This window comes from Pleurodeles waltl, chromosome 7 (assembly GCF_031143425.1).
Source record: "Pleurodeles waltl isolate 20211129_DDA chromosome 7, aPleWal1.hap1.20221129, whole genome shotgun sequence".
Classification (NCBI taxonomy): Eukaryota; Metazoa; Chordata; class Amphibia; order Caudata; family Salamandridae; genus Pleurodeles; species Pleurodeles waltl.
Genome location: NC_090446.1, coordinates 780,471,012 through 780,488,454, shown reverse-complemented (window position 1 = coordinate 780,488,454; position 17,443 = coordinate 780,471,012). Strand labels below are relative to the sequence as shown.

At 45.3% G+C, this 17,443-nt stretch overlaps 1 protein-coding gene across 1 annotated transcript in view; it reads left to right on the top strand.

The window, feature by feature from the left end:
* Positions 1-17,443, top strand: part of ADAMTS2 (ADAM metallopeptidase with thrombospondin type 1 motif 2) — a 1,546,369-nt gene that overhangs the window by 452,693 nt on the left and 1,076,233 nt on the right. The window lies entirely within an intron of this gene.

Below are 17,443 nucleotides of genomic sequence, written 5' to 3'. Positions count from 1 at the left end.
CAGGTAGTCACTTTGCTAAAAACAGCTCTGTTTTCTGTGATATGTCCACGTTGTGTTTTGGGGCATATCCTGTCGCGGGCGCTAGGCCTACCCACACAAGTGAGGTATCATTTTTATCGGGAGACGTGGGGGAACGCTGGGTGGAAGGAAATTTGTGTCTCCTCTCAGATTCCAGAACTTTCTGCCACAGAAATGTGAGGAACATGTGTTTTTTAGCCAAAGTTTGAGGTTTGCAAAGGATTCTGGGTAACAGAACCTGGTCCGAGCCACACAAGTCACCCCTCCTTGGATTCCCCTAGGTCTCTAGTTTTCAGAAATGCACAGGTTTGGTGGGTTTCCCTAGGTGGCGGCTGAGCTAGAGGCCAAAATCTACAGGTAGTCACTTTGCTAAAAACAGCTCTGTTTTCTGTGATATGTCCACGTTGTGTTTTGGGGCATATCCTGTCGCGGGCGCTAGGCCTACCCACACAAGTGAGGTATCATTTTTATCGGGAGACGTGGGGGAACGCTGGGTGGAAGGAAATTTGTGGCTCCTCTCAGATTCCAGAACTTTCTGCCACAGAAATGTGAGGAACATGTGTTTTTTTAGCCAAATTTTGAGGTTTGCAAAGGATTCTGGGTAACAGAACCTGGTCCGAGCCACACAAGTCACCCCTCCTTGGATTCCCCTAGGTCTCTAGTTTTCAGAAATGCATAGGTTTGGTAGGTTTCCCTAGGTGGCGGCTGAGCTAGAGGCCAAAATCTACAGGTAGTCACTTTGCTAAAAACAGCTCTGTTTTCTGTGATATGTTAACGTTGTGTTTTGGGGCATATCCTGTCGCGGGCGCTAGGCCTACCCACACAAGTGAGGTATCATTTTTATCGGGAGACGTGGGGGAACGCTGGGTGGAAGGAAATTTGTGTCTCCTCTCAGATTCCAGAACTTTCTGCCACAGAAATGTGAGGAACATGTGTTTTTTAGCCAAATTTTGAGGTTTGCAAAGGATTCTGGGTAACAGAACCTGGTCCGAGCCACACAAGTCACCCCTCCTTGGATTCCCCTAGGTCTCTAGTTTTCAGAAATGCACAGGTTTGGTAGGTTTCCCTAGGTGGCGGCTGAGCTAGAGGCCAAAATCTACAGGTAGTCACTTTGCTAAAAACAGCTCTGTTTTCTGTGATATGTCCACGTTGTGTTTTGGGGCATATCCTGTCGCAGGCGCTAGGCCTACCCACACAAGTGAGGTATCATTTTTATCGGGAGATGTGGGGGAACGCTGGGTGGAAGGAAATTTGTGGCTCCTCTCAGATTCCAGAACTTTCTGCCACAGAAATGTGAGGAACATGTGTTTTTTTAGCCAAATTTTGAGGTTTGCAAAGGATTCTTGGTAACAGAACCTGGTCCGAGCCACACAAGTCACCCCTCCTTGGATTCCCCTAGGTCTCTAGTTTTCAGAAATGCATAGGTTTGGTAGGTTTCCCTAGGTGGCGGCTGAGCTAGGGGCCAAAATCTACAGGTAGTCACTTTGCTAAAAACAGCTCTGTTTTCTGTGATATGTCCACGTTGTGTTTTGGGGCATATCCTGTCGCGGGCGCTAGGCCTACCCACACAAGTGAGGTATCATTTTTATCGGGAGACGTGGGGGAACGCTGGGTGGAATGAAATTTGTGGCTCCTCTCAGATTCCAGAACTTTCTGCCACAGAAATGTGAGGAACATGTGTTTTTTTAGCCATATTTTGAGGTTTGCAAAGGATTCTGGGTAACAGAACCTGGTCCGAGCCACACAAGTCACCCCTCCTTGGATTCCCCTAGGTCTCTAGTTTTCAGAAATGCACAGGTTTGGTAGGTTTCCCTAGGTGGCGGCTGAGCTAGAGGCCAAAATCTACAGGTAGTCACTTTGCTAAAAACAGCTCTGTTTTCTGTGATGTGTCCAGGTTGTGTTTTGGGGCATATCCTGTCGCGGGCGCTAGGCCTACCCACACAAGTTAGGTATCATTTTTATCGGAAGTCGTGGGGGAATGCTGGGTGGAAGGAAATTTGTCGCTCCTCTCAGATTCCAGAACTTTCTGCCACAGAAATGTGAGGAACATGTGTTTTTTTAGCCAAATTTTGAGGTTTGCAAAGGATTCTGGGTAACAGAACCTGGTCCGAGCCACACAAGTCACCCCTCCTTGGATTCCCCTAGGTCTCTAGTTTTCAGAAATGCACAGGTTTGGTAGGTTTCCCTAGGTGGCGGCCTGAGCTAGAGGCCAAAATCTACAGGTAGTCACTTTGCTAAAAACAGCTCTGTTTTCTGTGATGTGTCCACGTTGTGTTTTGGGGCATATCCTGTCGCGGGCGCTAGGCCTTCCCAAACAAGTGAGGTATCATTTTTATCGGGAGACTTGGGGGAACATAGAATAGCAAAACAAGTGTTATTGCCCCGTGTCTTTCTCTACATTTATTCCTTCCAAATATAGGGGTGTGTGTAAAAAAGACATCTATTTGAGAAATTCCATGTAATTCACGTGCTACTATGGTCACCCCGGAATTCAGAGATGTGCAAATAACCACTGCTCCTCAACACCTTATCTTGTGCCCTTTTTGGAAATGCAAAGGTTTTCTTGATAGCTATTTTTTACTCCTTATATTTCAGCAAATGAATTACTGTATACCCGGTATAGAATGAAAACGCACTGCAGGGTGCAGCTCATTTATTGGCTCTGGGTTCCTCGGGTTCTTGAACCTACAAACCCTATATATCCCCGCAACCAGTGGAGTCCAGCAGACGTAACGGTATATTGCTTTCGATAATCTGACATTGCAGGGAAAAGTTACAGAGTAAAAAGTAGAGAAAAATTGATGTTTTTTTCACCTCAATTTCAATATTTTTCTTTTTCAGCTGTTATGTTCTGTAGGAAACCCTTGTAGGATCTACACAAATGACCCCTTGCTGAATTCAGAATTTTGTCTACTTTTCAGAAATGTTTAGGTTTCCGGGATCCAGCATTGGTTTCATGACCATTCCTGTCACTGACTGGAAGGAGGCTGAAAGCACAAACAATTGCACAAATGGGGTATGCCCCAGTAAAATGCCAAAATTGTGTTGAAAAATTGGGTTTTCGGATTCAAGTCTGCCTGTTCCTGAAAGCTGGGAAGCTGCTGAGTTTAGCACCGCAAACCCTTTGTTGATGCCATTTTCAGGGGAAAAACCACAAGCCTTCTTCTGCAGCCCCTTTTTCCAATTTTTTTGAAAAAAACGAAATTTTCACTGTATTTTGGCCGATTTCTTGGCCTCCTTCAGGGGAACCCACAAAGTCTGGGTACCTTTAGAATCCCTAGGATGTTGGAAAAAAAGGACGCAAATTTGGCTTGGTTAGCTTATGTGGACAAAAAGTTATGAGGGCCTAAGCGCGAACTGCCCTAAATAGGCAAAAAAAGGCCTGGCACAGGAGGGGGAAAAGGCCTGGCAGCGAATGGGTTAAAGAGCATTCAGAAGCTGCATAGTGTTGTTGGATAACCCCCTTCTTTTTCTCACTGATTCACACTTGCTTTTCACTTTAAAAATATCAATTATAAATTACCATTCTAACATGGGATTCTGACACGTTAGAAGCTAAAATAAAAATGGCTGCTATGCATCTTGATGCGTGTGCATATACAAATGCATCATAACATGAGTGTGCATGTGTCACAGTGCTGAGTTATAATTAACAATAGTATGTGGGGAATGTTTTTCCATGTAAGGCGTTTGAAGGGTAAAACTGCACTTCTATTTCAGCCTTACACTTTTGGGAAGAGCTTGAACCATTAATGTAAAAAAATGAATAATTATGTATACCAGTGTTTACCAAATGTGGTGTACGACTCACTGCTGGGTCACAATACAATTTCTGGTGGTTTGCGAAAGTGCTAGCAAAAAATAAAGTTGCCTTTAAATTCTATAATTTGTTTAGTCACATTTTATTTGCTTTAAATGCAGAGGTCCAATATCAAGTTATGTTTTCTGACAAATTGCTGCTTACTTTTTTTAAAACTTGGGGACTGGTGTTTACAAACTCCTCCCACTATGCAGTGGAAGAAAGAAATGTCAAGTAAATTACCTGACAATCTTGCTAGGGTACTTGGAGTGTGCAAGGAAAACATGCAGGATGAATTTTTTTCGTAAACCACAACCAAATGTAAGTACCTGTAATAGAACTGTACACATTCAGCAATTAGGAAAGCGAAAATGAAGCACAGCTTTTTTGTAGTTCCAAAGTGTAATGGAAATTAAGTTTTTAATAGGACTCGAACAAATCAAATCAAGGCACACATTAAGTGATGCACAAATAATATTCATGAAACCCCTTTCCACACATAATCAATTGTGCGCAATATAGGTTAATCAGTAAAACTGTAGGTCTGTGCAAATTTTATTTCAATTGAAAATGTGTTTTCTATTAATGACAGTGGGCTAGCACACGAGGTGGGTCCTGGGTCTAAAACGTTTGAGAACCACTGGTTTATGCTCTGGATTGTAAATTAAAATGACTCTCATATTATATATGAGATTAAACTGCTCTAACCTGTTAGATGCTGTAGAGGAGGCGCTTTGTTCTGTAGCAGGATTTATAAAGTTTGTTAGGATCTTTTTTCCAGATTATATCAAATTTGCCGGGTTTCAAAGATCACTGAAGGCCGTAAAATTAATGATAATATATTTTCTTTCCAAAATAAAAGTATCTTTCTTTCAAATTGAATACCATTGTAGAGCAATACAGTGACGAAAGTTGAAGCATTCACACTATATTCCGTGATATCAGACGAAATTATCAGTTCACATGCAGTTGTGTAGTGATTATGACCTCTAGTCGTCCTTGGGATGGTGACTGATGGATCAACTAATTGCCTTTGTGCATCTCAGCGTGCTCAAATTAGAACGAAAATTCGTAGCTATCCCAATAGTGCACTTTAGGTGACGTGTTAATGTAACAGCCCTATTTTCGGAGAAATACATTCTGTAGCAATGTTCCACACCAAATGAGATGACCTTTAATTTTGCGATCGACGTTTCCTCGAAACAGAATTATAGTATAAATTAGCTGAAAGGAGATTAATGCAAACGATCGAACAGAGTGCTGATAGATTTTTTTTTTAATGGCCACTGTTTAAAAGTTGTGTTTAGCACCAATCCAAGATGTTACACACGAATGGTATGTCGAAGGCCTTCAGGCCCTGGAAGTGTGGCAGTCGCACAAGGGACCCTTTGCATGGCCGCATTCGATTCTACTATCATGTTCCATCTTGCACGTGTACCCGCAGATTAACAAACTAGTAGTCTTGTCAGAGTCCATTACAGCACTTTCAACTTTTAATCTAAATCTGGGAGATCATAACATAACATAAATCCACATTGCAAATGGTATGCAGGAATGTAGGTCACTTTGTTTGACACTTGTCATATCAAAGAGAGAAAATATATGTTGGATAAACAGAGTGATCATTCTTTTCAGGGATCCTGAGTTCAGGGACGCTAAATTTGTGACACAGACCTGCCTGTGTGTGGCTGACTTTTTCGGCAGGGTGTGAAATTTCAAGATTTAATATTTTAAGCCAACCCTCAGTCAGTACCATGTTTAAGAGACTACGTTAATGTCTGCAACACCAGCAGCCATGAAATCAGCAACCCATGAGTGATCTTCCCTACGATTCAATTCTTTGGGCAGGTTTCGCCTTTCCGAAAAATACTTAGGGCCTGATTACAACTTTGGCGGAGGGGGTTAATCCGTCCCAAATGTGACGGATATCCCGCCCGCCCGCCGTATTACGAGTCCATTATATCCTATGGAACTCGTAATACGGCGGGCGGGATATCTGTCACATTTGGGACGGATTAACCCCCTCCGCCAAAGTTGTAGTCAGGCCCTTATTTTCTTAAATATCTGTAGCTAGTACTTTCCCACTTTTTCCCTATGAAAGTAGAAATACTCCCTTAGTACTGCAGAACTCGCCAGGAAGAGAGGAGCCCCGTTCCCAGATGTAACTAGTAGACAGAGTCCCCAAAACCCAGAGGATGTCCCACACAGAATGACCAGGTGCCAGAGCTTGATGTACAAAGTGGGCCTGGTAAACTATGAAAAGTAGTAAGCAGCGTGGTCAGTTTAAACATAATGCCACAATCTAGCAGCCCAAGGTCTGAAGGTACATTTTATATACCTCTGGAGCCATAATGGCAGCAGAATACTAAATACTGTTAGCATGAAGCACTGGGCAGGAAAAACATAGAAGAGTTAAACTCCTAGATTTGCGCTCGCACAGGCAGTCCAGCTTCAATTTCAGGTTTAATCCAAAGGTATAACTGGAAATGCTGCCTGACAGTGCAGAGACGAACAGACATGCAGCAATAATGAATAGTAATATATGGAAAATGTAATTGCACAATTTAAACAACTCAATAGAGGGGAGGGTATATGAAGCACAACAAGGTGCTAGGGATTCACCAGCCTGTAGTGGAAGAATGAGTGGCAATTATTAATCCAGGATCCAAGGTTACTGTGAAAGTGGTATCAGGACAACCGTTCAAAAGATGTTCTAGGAAACAAACCTTTTTCCACCTTTGAAAGATAGTGGATGTTACCCTGGTTATGGTACTGTACTAAAAGGGACAGTGCACCACTGTGCAGCCAAATCCTTTCACCTTGCTGGAGCCTTATTTTCAGCCAAATATATTGAGAATAGGAAAACGTGAAGGGCAAAACCAGGCTGGAAGCCCAGAGAAGGTTTGTGTGAGGAAGCAGCTTACTTGGTACTTACCAGTCTATAGAGGTAAACCATTTTTATTAAGTTTAAGCTTGGCTTACCATTAAGGCATAGGTGAAGTACCAGACAATGTTCTGACTGTAATAAGCAATTTCTAGAGAAAATGGACCGCTGACATAGGGCCACCCCAATTGCCATCCACCACAGCATACAACGTTCTCCACAACTCTTCTTCAGCATACACACTACATTCTAGAACCCCCCATAAGTAAGAAGGAAGGTATACAGTGTAGCACATAAAACTTAACTTTGGTAAATTTCCATGCGTGACAAGACAACTCCATTACAATACACATTTTTAATGTCAAAATGAAAAGAGAAATGTAAAAAAACATAGAAGATCAAGAAAATCGTATAAGCTCAAACAAAGGGAAACCTACCAAGAGTAAAAGTCATTGGAGAAAAATGTGACCATAAAAAGCAATGAGAACCCAAAATCACCAAAATAACATAAAATCAAAAGGAGTGACCTTCAGAGAGTTGACCGGTACCTAAGCATCTCCGTACGTGACCAATTAATGCACATGTTCAAATGAAGGACTCAACCCTCACACCTTGGTACTGAGGTAAACAATGGGCACGTTTACCGTTGTGGAAACTGTAACTTATTTGAGTTAGAGGAAGCCAAATATACCTGGCATGAGCCCACAGCAAATATCTAAGACAAAAAGGTGCAATCAGGTCAAGGTGTAAAATTAGGCAAAGTCATTACAGTATTAAATTTGCAAGCAGTTAGTATTTCTTCCTTGCTTGTTTTTTTGTACTGAACCTCAAAGCTCTCGGCTAACCACGAATAAATGGCTGCAAGATTTCCATACTGCAGAACAACCTTCAAGTGGCCACCATTTAAAGAAAGTGTCACAGCCCAGAACTTGAGCCATGTCCCAGTTTTGGAAAAAAGTTCTTGGTTTGAAGGCTTCACACTTCCAATGACACTTTGGGGACAAAGGGTATAAAGGTGTTTATTACCACAAACTCATTCCACATAGGTCCAGTTCACACCACACAACATGCTAAATGGCACTCTTCAAACCAGGCTGAAATTCCACAGAGTTAGCAATTTGTCATGATTTCACCATAAACGGATCCCACTGTGTGTGTATAAGCAAGAGGCAGATGAACCCACTAATGCAATACAGGTCCTGTTGTCAGTAGCTGATGCTGAGGCCACTGTCAGCATCACAGAGCCATGTGGGTCAAAAGCTCTGATGCTACAGGTTACATAACTCCTGTTCCTCAGACGTACTCGTTGTGGTTGTTATAGAAGCGGTCTCTGTGGCTCAGCCACTCCTAGTTGATCTAAAATGTTTGCCAGCCGTATGAGAGAGTCCCATACCAAGAAGGCATCCTCTTAACTACCTTTCCCAATCTGTCCTGGTGGCTGCAAATAATTAATCTAATTCAATCTGATGCGTAACCCTTGGCTACATCTTTACTTTGCAACACTTTACCTTGAACTATAAGACTTCATGATTATGCTCCTCCAGCTTACCCAGAATCTATATCAATGTGCTGTTTTCACCATCCTGTTAGTTTCAATACTTCTATATCTGGTGCTTAAACATTCTCCTGCTGACTAATTTGATTGTGGCTAAGTTTAGATTCAAAGTCTTCTGCATGCGCACACTGGTAATGGAGAATTATATACGAGTGGTGGGCTTAATGTTTCCTGCTAGAACAAGTGCATTTGTCTTAAGTAATGACTAAAAGCGTTGCCCCCTTTTCTTGCTTTTTATCACAGGAAGCCAGTGACCTGCCAGTAATGGCCAGCTCACCACAGACCTATTAGAACAGACTAATTGGAAATTCTCCACCAGCCCCTCAGTGTCTATTATTCACACTCTTGTCTGAGTGAAAAAATATGAAAAGTTCATTTCTCACATCTTCTCAACGAAAAGATCATTAACATTTGATGTTTGATTTTCGCATTTCTACTGCCCTTGCGTGGAAAACCTCATATATTTCGCTAACACAAAGCCTGAAAAAATATAATTTAATGCCATGTTAGTATGTTCAAGGGTGGCAAAAATGCAACCAAAAGTACTGCAGCCTACCCATAATACTTTAATCACATAAGCTGAATTCAAGACTCTACTAGCACATTCTTTTTTGCTAGTCCGTACCTCTTCATACCAGTTTTTGGATATGCTCTCCTGTTTCACCTGTTGGTCTTCCTCCAAACCTTTTGCCTTCCTACCCTCGTGTTTGCTGATCTTGTTTTTACTGGCCTTAGAACTCTGGGCACTTTCCATTGCTAACCAAAGCTAATGTGCATATTCTCACTCCTTAAAACATGAGCACATTGGCCTATCACCAATTGGCATATTTAATTCACCTGTATGTCCCTAGTACAATGGTACTCCATGTGCCCAGTGCTGCTAGTGGGTATGCAGCACTGATTGTGCCACCCACTTAAGTAGCACATTACACATATCACAGGCCTGCCATTGCAGCCTATGTGTATGCAGTCTTTGACCTGGCCAAATTAATCTTCTGTCAGGCGCAAACCTTCCTTTACAATACATATAGGTCAACCCTAAGATAGGCCCTGGACAGCGTCAAGGGCAGAGTGCAGTATATTTAAAAAGTTGGAAATGTACTTTTGAGGTTTTCATGTCCTGGTAGCAAAAAATGTTAAATACATTTTTTGCTACTGCAAGGCCTACCTCTCCCAAAGGATAACATTCCAGTTACCTTATTACGGGGGTCATTCCAACTTCGGCCAAAGTTCCCCCGCCAGAAGACCGCACCGCGGTCAAATGACCGCGGCGGTCATTCTGACTTTCCCGCTGGGCGGGCGGGCGACCGCCAAAAGGCTGCCCGCCCGCCCAGCGGGAAAGACCCAGCAACGATGAAGCCGGCTCCGAATGGAGCCGGCGGAGTTGCTGGGGTGCGACGGGTGCAGTGGCACCCGTCGCGATTTTCAGTGTCTGCTAAGCAGACACTGAAAATCATTATGGGGCCCTGTTAGGGGACCCCTGCACTGCCCATGCCAGCGGCATGGGCAGTGCAGGGTCCCCCAGGGGCCCCACGACATCCGTTCCCGCCATCCTGTTACCGCCAGGAACAGGACGGCGGGAAGGGGGTCAGAATCCCAAGCAGCGCCGCCATGGAGGATTCCTATGGCCAGGGGAAAACCGGTGGGAAACCGCCGGTTTCCCTTTTCTGACCGCGGCTTTACCGCCGCGGTCAGAATTGGCCAGGAAGCACCGCCAGCCTGTTGGCGGTGCTTCCGCGGTCGTAGGCCCTGGCGGTCCATGACCGCCAGGGTCAGAATGACCCCCTCAGTGTCTGTAGCCTGTCTCTGGGATACATGAATGCGTGTAGTTGACAGGTGGGCTTTGAGTATTCCTCCTAGTCAGCCACAAACAATATAGAACTTAAGTGTGATTGGATGGGTAGTCACTGTCAGGGTGGGAGGGAGGCGTTGGGCATAGCCCCACTTACACTTGAATAGGTTGTGTACTGCCTCCACACAAAGGGCTGCATACAACATTTAGTTAGTCTGGAGCCAGGGCAAGGGAGTTACGGCACCCAGACAATTCAAAGGAAAGCTTCTAGAAGCATCTCCCCCACTTCAAAGGCAAAACTGGGTATACAAATAGGACCTCATATACCATCTCTTCAGTACACTTCTGAAACTGTGGGTACTCTGCCAGGAAGAAGGACTGCTGTGCTCCTAAAAGTACTGCCACTCTGCTGGACTGCTGCTCTTAAGGAACTGCTGTCCGCTGTCTGCTGCACTCTTGCCTGGGGAGAAGAGAACTGGACCTGCATTTCACCCTTGAACTCTGGACATCAGAATGACTCCAAGGGCTAGTCTGCTGGCCTCCTGATGTGAGCCTCAGGGACATAAAAGACTCTCCAACGTCCTACAGCAGCCCTTGGAATCAGCTAAAGTGAGTTCCTGACCCCCAAGTGGTGCCCCTCAGGTCCTGAACACGGGGTGTGGCTCAGGAAGCAGTATTGAAGCTTTGGGATCTTCGGGACAGTGAACTGACCTATTTGCACCGAGACCTCACAGCTAAAAATGCAATTCAACAAGAAGTTATTGCAGATGCCTCACAGCACTACATCATCAACCACTAGCGGAAGTCCACCAATGCAAAGCTCCAGCAATGCCAGACTACGAAAACTAGCCTACTGTTCACGCTGCTCCAGCAGCATCCCTCGACGCACTCCCTGCTCCTTGCAGCCACCTCCATCACAAACGAGGCTCTTGGCATGGATTTGAAAAGGTAAACTTCAGCAAGCCTGTGGTGACTATATTAGACCTGCACTCCATAACGGTCAGCCTGAAAGTGTGATTGTGACCCGATTCCAGAGCAACCAGATATCCCAAGTTGGTGCTTTGTGCTTTTTGCGCTGTTTTCACTAAAATCTTTTAACATTTATAACTCAGGTTCTACTGGTTGGATTATTGTTGTTTAGTCGTGATTTCTTTATAAAATTTGACTCTTTTTCTAAACAGGTGTGTTTTCACTGTGTTACTGTTTGAATTGTTGCAAAAAAACTTTACACGTTGTCTCTAAACTAAGCCTGACTACGGTCCGCCAAGATACCAGAGGGTTGAGCACAGGTTAATTTAGGGTTGACTATTGCTCACCCTGACAAGGACTGTGGCTGCTGCTTAACAATGGCTCACACTGCAGTCAGCTTACAACCCAATGTCTTAGAAAACTACACTAGTGTAGTCGACTTATATTATGTTACAAGATTAGCATAAATATTTCAGTGACAACCGCTTATAAAATAAGAGGAGTGGGGTGCATGTGCAGGGGTATGGTCATTTAAACAGAGTATACCATGGCATAGGCCTGAATAGTAAAACTCAAGTTCTAAGGGTCCAGAAATTGAAAAACATGAGGATTGTTACCAGGGACCGTGGACATGTTAGAAAGAGCATGATGATATTAAATCTGAGAAAAGTCCAGTAACAAAATTGAATGAATATACTAAGCTCAAGAGTTGTTTGTTTGAATAAAAACTGCTGACACGTTTGAAAATATGCAAGAAATCTAGGACCACATGTAAGAAGAATGCATTAGGGAAAAGAGGCTGCAAATTGTGAACCGACTTGTACCATATTGCAATGTATTCTGATTTTGTGAACTGATCTATGTATGGTTCAGAAATTACAGAATTACAGAGGGTCGCAATTTGTTCTTTCTCATAAATTTTAATGAGGTAGCCCGCAATTTGCAACCCACTACTATTGGCTACAATCACAGACATGGTGGCCTGCTATGTTCAGGAGACCACCATGTCTGTTATTGCTTTTAATTAAAACAATCTTTTTAGGGTTGAGTTGAGCCTGCGATATCATGCACTAGCGCAAGCGTATCGCTTGCTACTGCTGTAGTTAGAAAAGGGCACGGAGTCTGCCTCTCTCTCAACATTTGTTGGCTTTTGTGGTACTCTTCTTTACAGCCTTGGAATTCATCCACTTCAGGCTGGCATAATTTCCAGTCCTGTCCATGGAGCAGGGATCAATTGCTGATTGATTTAACTAGTGCCCGTCTGCTGCTTCCAACATGATTGAGGTTCTCTTTTCTCTCCCCTCCCCTCCCACTGCCTGCTTCCCCCTCTCTAGCTTTAAGTGCTTGTCATTCATCAAGTGTGCACTATGCGCTGTATGTGTTGTGCATGCAAAACATGTATGTGTTGTGTTTGCATGCATGTGTGCTTGGATGTGCGCTCTTTTGATATATACATATATATATATATATTTATATATATATATTTATAATTTTGTTTATTTTTTTTATTATTATTTTTTCTTTCCCCGCCTGCCCCTTTGTTCACCTTCAGGCAGCCTTTCTTTGTGGTTACATTATGAAAGGAGGTGCTCAGTTGACAGAATTATTTTCTGTCCCTGTCTTAAAGCGCCTGAGGTTTTAGTCACAAATCCTCGAGATATTATCTTTCTGAAAAAGCTCACGATTCTGTGAAATCTATTCAGTGCCATGTCTCATATGCCAGGGCACCAGTACTCATTCTGCTTCTTGAAATTTGTGGATTTTTTGCCGAGCTGTCCCTCAAAGTACACACTGACATAAATGCAAAACACGCTGTAGTTTCTTATGCTCGTCTTGCTCACCATGCATTAAAGAATCCTAGCATACTTATTACCAGAGTTTTAGCATTCCACGCTAAATTTTTTTAGTTTCCCAGTTGGTTGTATAACTACGGATTGATGTCATATCCATGAATTATGACATGTGTTTTACATGTATAACAGCACTCTGACGATTATGGTTTAGGAAATGCTGCAGTAAATATAGCCTTGCAGCTGCAATCTTTATTATTTGAAAAGAGATAAAAACTCAAAAAGTTTAAAACACATCAATTAATGTCACGCAGAGGTTAAATCAGTCTCAGCATTGCGTGTCATGATGTGTGTTGTACTGAAATGTGTGTGATATGATTATTGAGGGCGAGTTGTGTTTTGTTGTATTGATCTTTAAAAAAAAAGCATGCAGTTAGTTAATTTAGGGTGGAAGGTCCTTGCCACACATAGATAGCAAGAGGATTAGGACACACCCCACATGTGATGTATCATCACGTGACACGCTTTGGACCGAGAAATACAGGTGAGGGTGGGAGGTCCTTGTCACACATAAATGCGCTCTCTATGCGATTTACACACATAGACCAAGAAATACATGTTTAATAAATACTTGTATATACCAATTTAAATAATATGTGCGCTTTTCAACTGCCTTGCTTGTCTCTCCTCTTCCACCGTACCTCTTTGCTCTCTCATTTTTCCTCATTCTTCCTGTATCCCTCTATCCTTCCTTTTGTCCCTTTTTCTCCCTTCCTCCTTACCTCGCTACTTCCACCTTTCATTGCCCATTTTCCTACATTTAGTTATTCACTACCCTTCCCCTCTCTCCTTTCTGCACTGAGGTTTCTTACATTCTCTCCTCTCTCCTGTTTTCCTTCTTCATTCGCTACTCTCCATTTTCTCCTTTATTTCTTCTGTATGCCCCTATTTCTATCCCCTCCATCTCTTCACTATACCTTTCCAGTCTACTTGTATGTTTCTATCCACCTCTTTTCCTCAGTCCCTCTATCTTCTGGCCATTTCATTTGATCCCCCTGTAGTTCTGTATTATTTTGTGCATCTCTGTATGATCTCTGCTATCTCAGTTGCCATTTATCTCACATGTATTCCCTCTCTACCTTATTTCATCCACACTCTCATCCCTCCCTTACATTACCTATCTCCTCTCTATACTGCCTACTAACCCTGCTACCTAACTGTACCTCCTCACGCTGTGCAGTGGTCAACCTCTCCTATCCCCCCTCCCTCCATCTGTCCCTTCCACTTCTCACTCAATCTCTCTCTCTCTTGTACTCTTTCTTTCCTGTCTATTTTGCGCTCTCACGCACTATCCCGCCTCACTAATATTCCAATGCAACACACATAGGGGGTCATTCCAACCTTGGCGGTAAAAGCCGCTTACCGCTGTCAGAAGACTGCCAACATACCGCCGCGGCCGCGGTAAACCGCCACGGTCATTCTGACCCACAACAGGCAAACCGCCAAAATACAGACATCCACAAAAGTCCGCCACACCAAAGGCCAGCGAGAAACTGGCGATGACCAAACCTCCACCGTCACGCCAACAGAAATACGCCCACACTATCACGACACACGAATCCACGCGGCGGTCTTTCAACCGCGGTATTCCATTGGCGGTACACACCGCCGCGCTCAAAATACACTCACATTTACAAAACACATCCACATTGGACAAATCGAAAAACACACACCTGATACACATACACACACCACTCCCACACACCCAATCCAATATAAAACACACACCCACATCACCCACAAACACCCACTTCTACAGAATCAGGACCACGCAGACATTTAACTTTCACCCAGCAATATTCCCACGCACTTCACACAACACACCAATACACATCACCACACAATCCACCCCACACATCACCAACACCACCCCATGGCACCGCAAAGACACCCCAGGTTCTCCGAGGATGAACTCCGGGTCATGGTGGAGGAAATTGTACGGGTAGAGCCACAGCTCTTCGGGACACAGGTGCAGCACACCACCATTGCCAGGAAGATGGAGCTATGGAGCAGAATAGTCGATAGGGTCAACGCTGTGGGACAGCACCCAAGAAATAGGGACGACATCAGGAAGCGGTGGAACGACCTACGGGGGAAGGTGCGTTCAATGGTATCCATGCACAACATCGCGGTGCAGCGGACTGGCGGCGGACCCCCACCTCCTCCCCCAGAATTTACAACATGGGAGGAGCAAGTCTTGGCGATCCTGCATCCTGAGGGCCTCGCAGGAGTATCTGGAGGAATGGACTCTGGTAAGTCTCATCTTCACTACTTCATCCCCCCCACCCCACCAGCATGCCAACTCATACCCCCACCCTCACCCTCACCCCCATCACATCCTGCTCCTTGCAAATGTCTCACCATCACAGCCCACCCACCCAACACCAAGCCCTGCATGCGACCACAAAGCATGGACACCCATCACCAAAGCATGCCCACTGCACATACCCATCCCCCACCAAATCACCGTCACAAAAGCCCCCACACGGGAATGCCAGCACTGGGGTACAAGGCACCCACCCATTACACGCTATGGCACACACAAATGCAGTAACCATACTTTTATACCCTGCAGGACCCGAATGCCACGTCACTGCGCAGGAGGGTCCACAAATGTCCACTCCACCCCCAGAAGAGGCCCACAGTGAGGACAGCACCTCTGTCGACCTGGATCTAGATGACCAGCCCGGCCCATCGGGTACCTCGGGACAGTCGGTTCCCCTCAGACAGCCACAGCCCATAGCAGACCTTCCTCCCTCTGGCAACACCAGCACAGCACCCACCCAGCGGGCCCATCCCTCAGTCCCCAGGACACGTCAATCAGCGGTGTGTCCACCACTACAGGGCACCCAGGTTAACCCACCACCCCAACAACAACAGGGACCTGGGGGCAGTGGTAGTGGGCACACGGTCCAGGGGACAGAGGCACAGGGAAACAGGGGAACTGGGAGGGCTGCTGTGCGACGGGGGGGGACAGGCCCAGTGAACCCACTCTCCACGAGGCCCTCTCCTCCATCATGGGAGCCTACCACCACTCCCAGGAGACGATGGCGACGGTCCTGGCCAGATTTCAGGAGATCCAGCTTCTGCAGGAGGAACAGTATTTGGGGTTCAGGGAGGAACTAAGAAACATCAGTTCCGCCCTGGCCACCATTGTAGGGGCTCTGAATCAGGTAGTCACCACATTGCGGGACACTGTGGCAGGACAAAGGGCCCCTGACACTAGCATGGACCAAGAACTGCCTACCACCTCCGCCGGCGCTAGTGGGCAGGAGGCCCCGCCACAGGACCAACAGACCACCAGCACCCCACCCCCTGCAGAAGATGAACCACCCCGCAAGCGGTCCCTGAGATCCAGGAAGAAGACAGAGTAAGATGCCAAGACCCCCGCCAGGAAAGGATACCTCCCTGATTGTCATCCCACTGTCCCACAATGACACCCTGTCCATTCTTATACTGCCCATGCTCCACTTTCCACAGGCATTTGGACATTGCACCTGTGAGACTAATAGTCTGGACTCTGCCATGGACAATCCTCCACCATCACCCCTCACCGATTTGCAATCACCCACCAATGTAGAGCACTGAAATAAACACAGTTATTGCACAAAACAATCAGGAGTCTGGCTGTGATTTTGTACTAATGTATTAGACATTACCGTCCGAAAATGCATATTTACATTGTGATGCCAACATACCACTGTCACACAGCTGTAGTCCATGGGGAAACAAAGCAGATGTCACACACTGGGGGCCACATCTCTGAAATTGGAAGGGAAAGTCACAACTCAGTTCCCATACACTGGGGGAAAAGGTCAGACAGTAAAGAGGTAGTAGGGGTTAAGTATATGTAATATGATGGGTTGGACTCTTACCTGTGTGTCATTGAAAATACTGCTGTATTACTGTGTTCCTGTTGTCTATGTCGTCCTCTTCGGCTTCCTCTTCTTCACTCTCCACAGGCTCCACAGCTGCTACAACACCACCATCTGGACCATTCTCCTGCAGAAAAGGCACCTGGCGTTGCAAAGCCAGGTTGTGAAGCATACAGCAGGCCACGATGATCTGGCACACCTTCTTTGGTGAGTACAATTGGGATCCACCTGTCATATGGAGGCAGCGGAACTTGGCCTTCAGAAGGCCGAAGGTCCGCTCGATCACCCTCCTAGTTCTCCCATGGGCCTCATTGTACCGTTCCTCTGCCCTTGTCCGGGGATTCCTCACTGGGGTCAGTAGCCAGGACAGGTTGGGGTAACCAGAGTCACCTATTAGCCACACACGGTGCCTCTGGAGTTGACCCATCACATAAGGGATGCTGCTATTCCGCATGATGTACGCGTCATGCACAGAGCCAGGGAACTTGGCATTAACATGGGAGATGTACCGGTCTGCCAAACACACCATCTGTACATTCATCGAATGATAACTATTTCTGTTTCTGTACACTTGTTCACTCCTGCTGGGGGGTACTAAAGCCACATGGGTCCCATCAATGGCACCTATGATGTTGGGGATATGCCCAAGGGCATAGAAATCATCTTTCACTGTAGGCAAATCCTCCACCTCAGGGAAAACA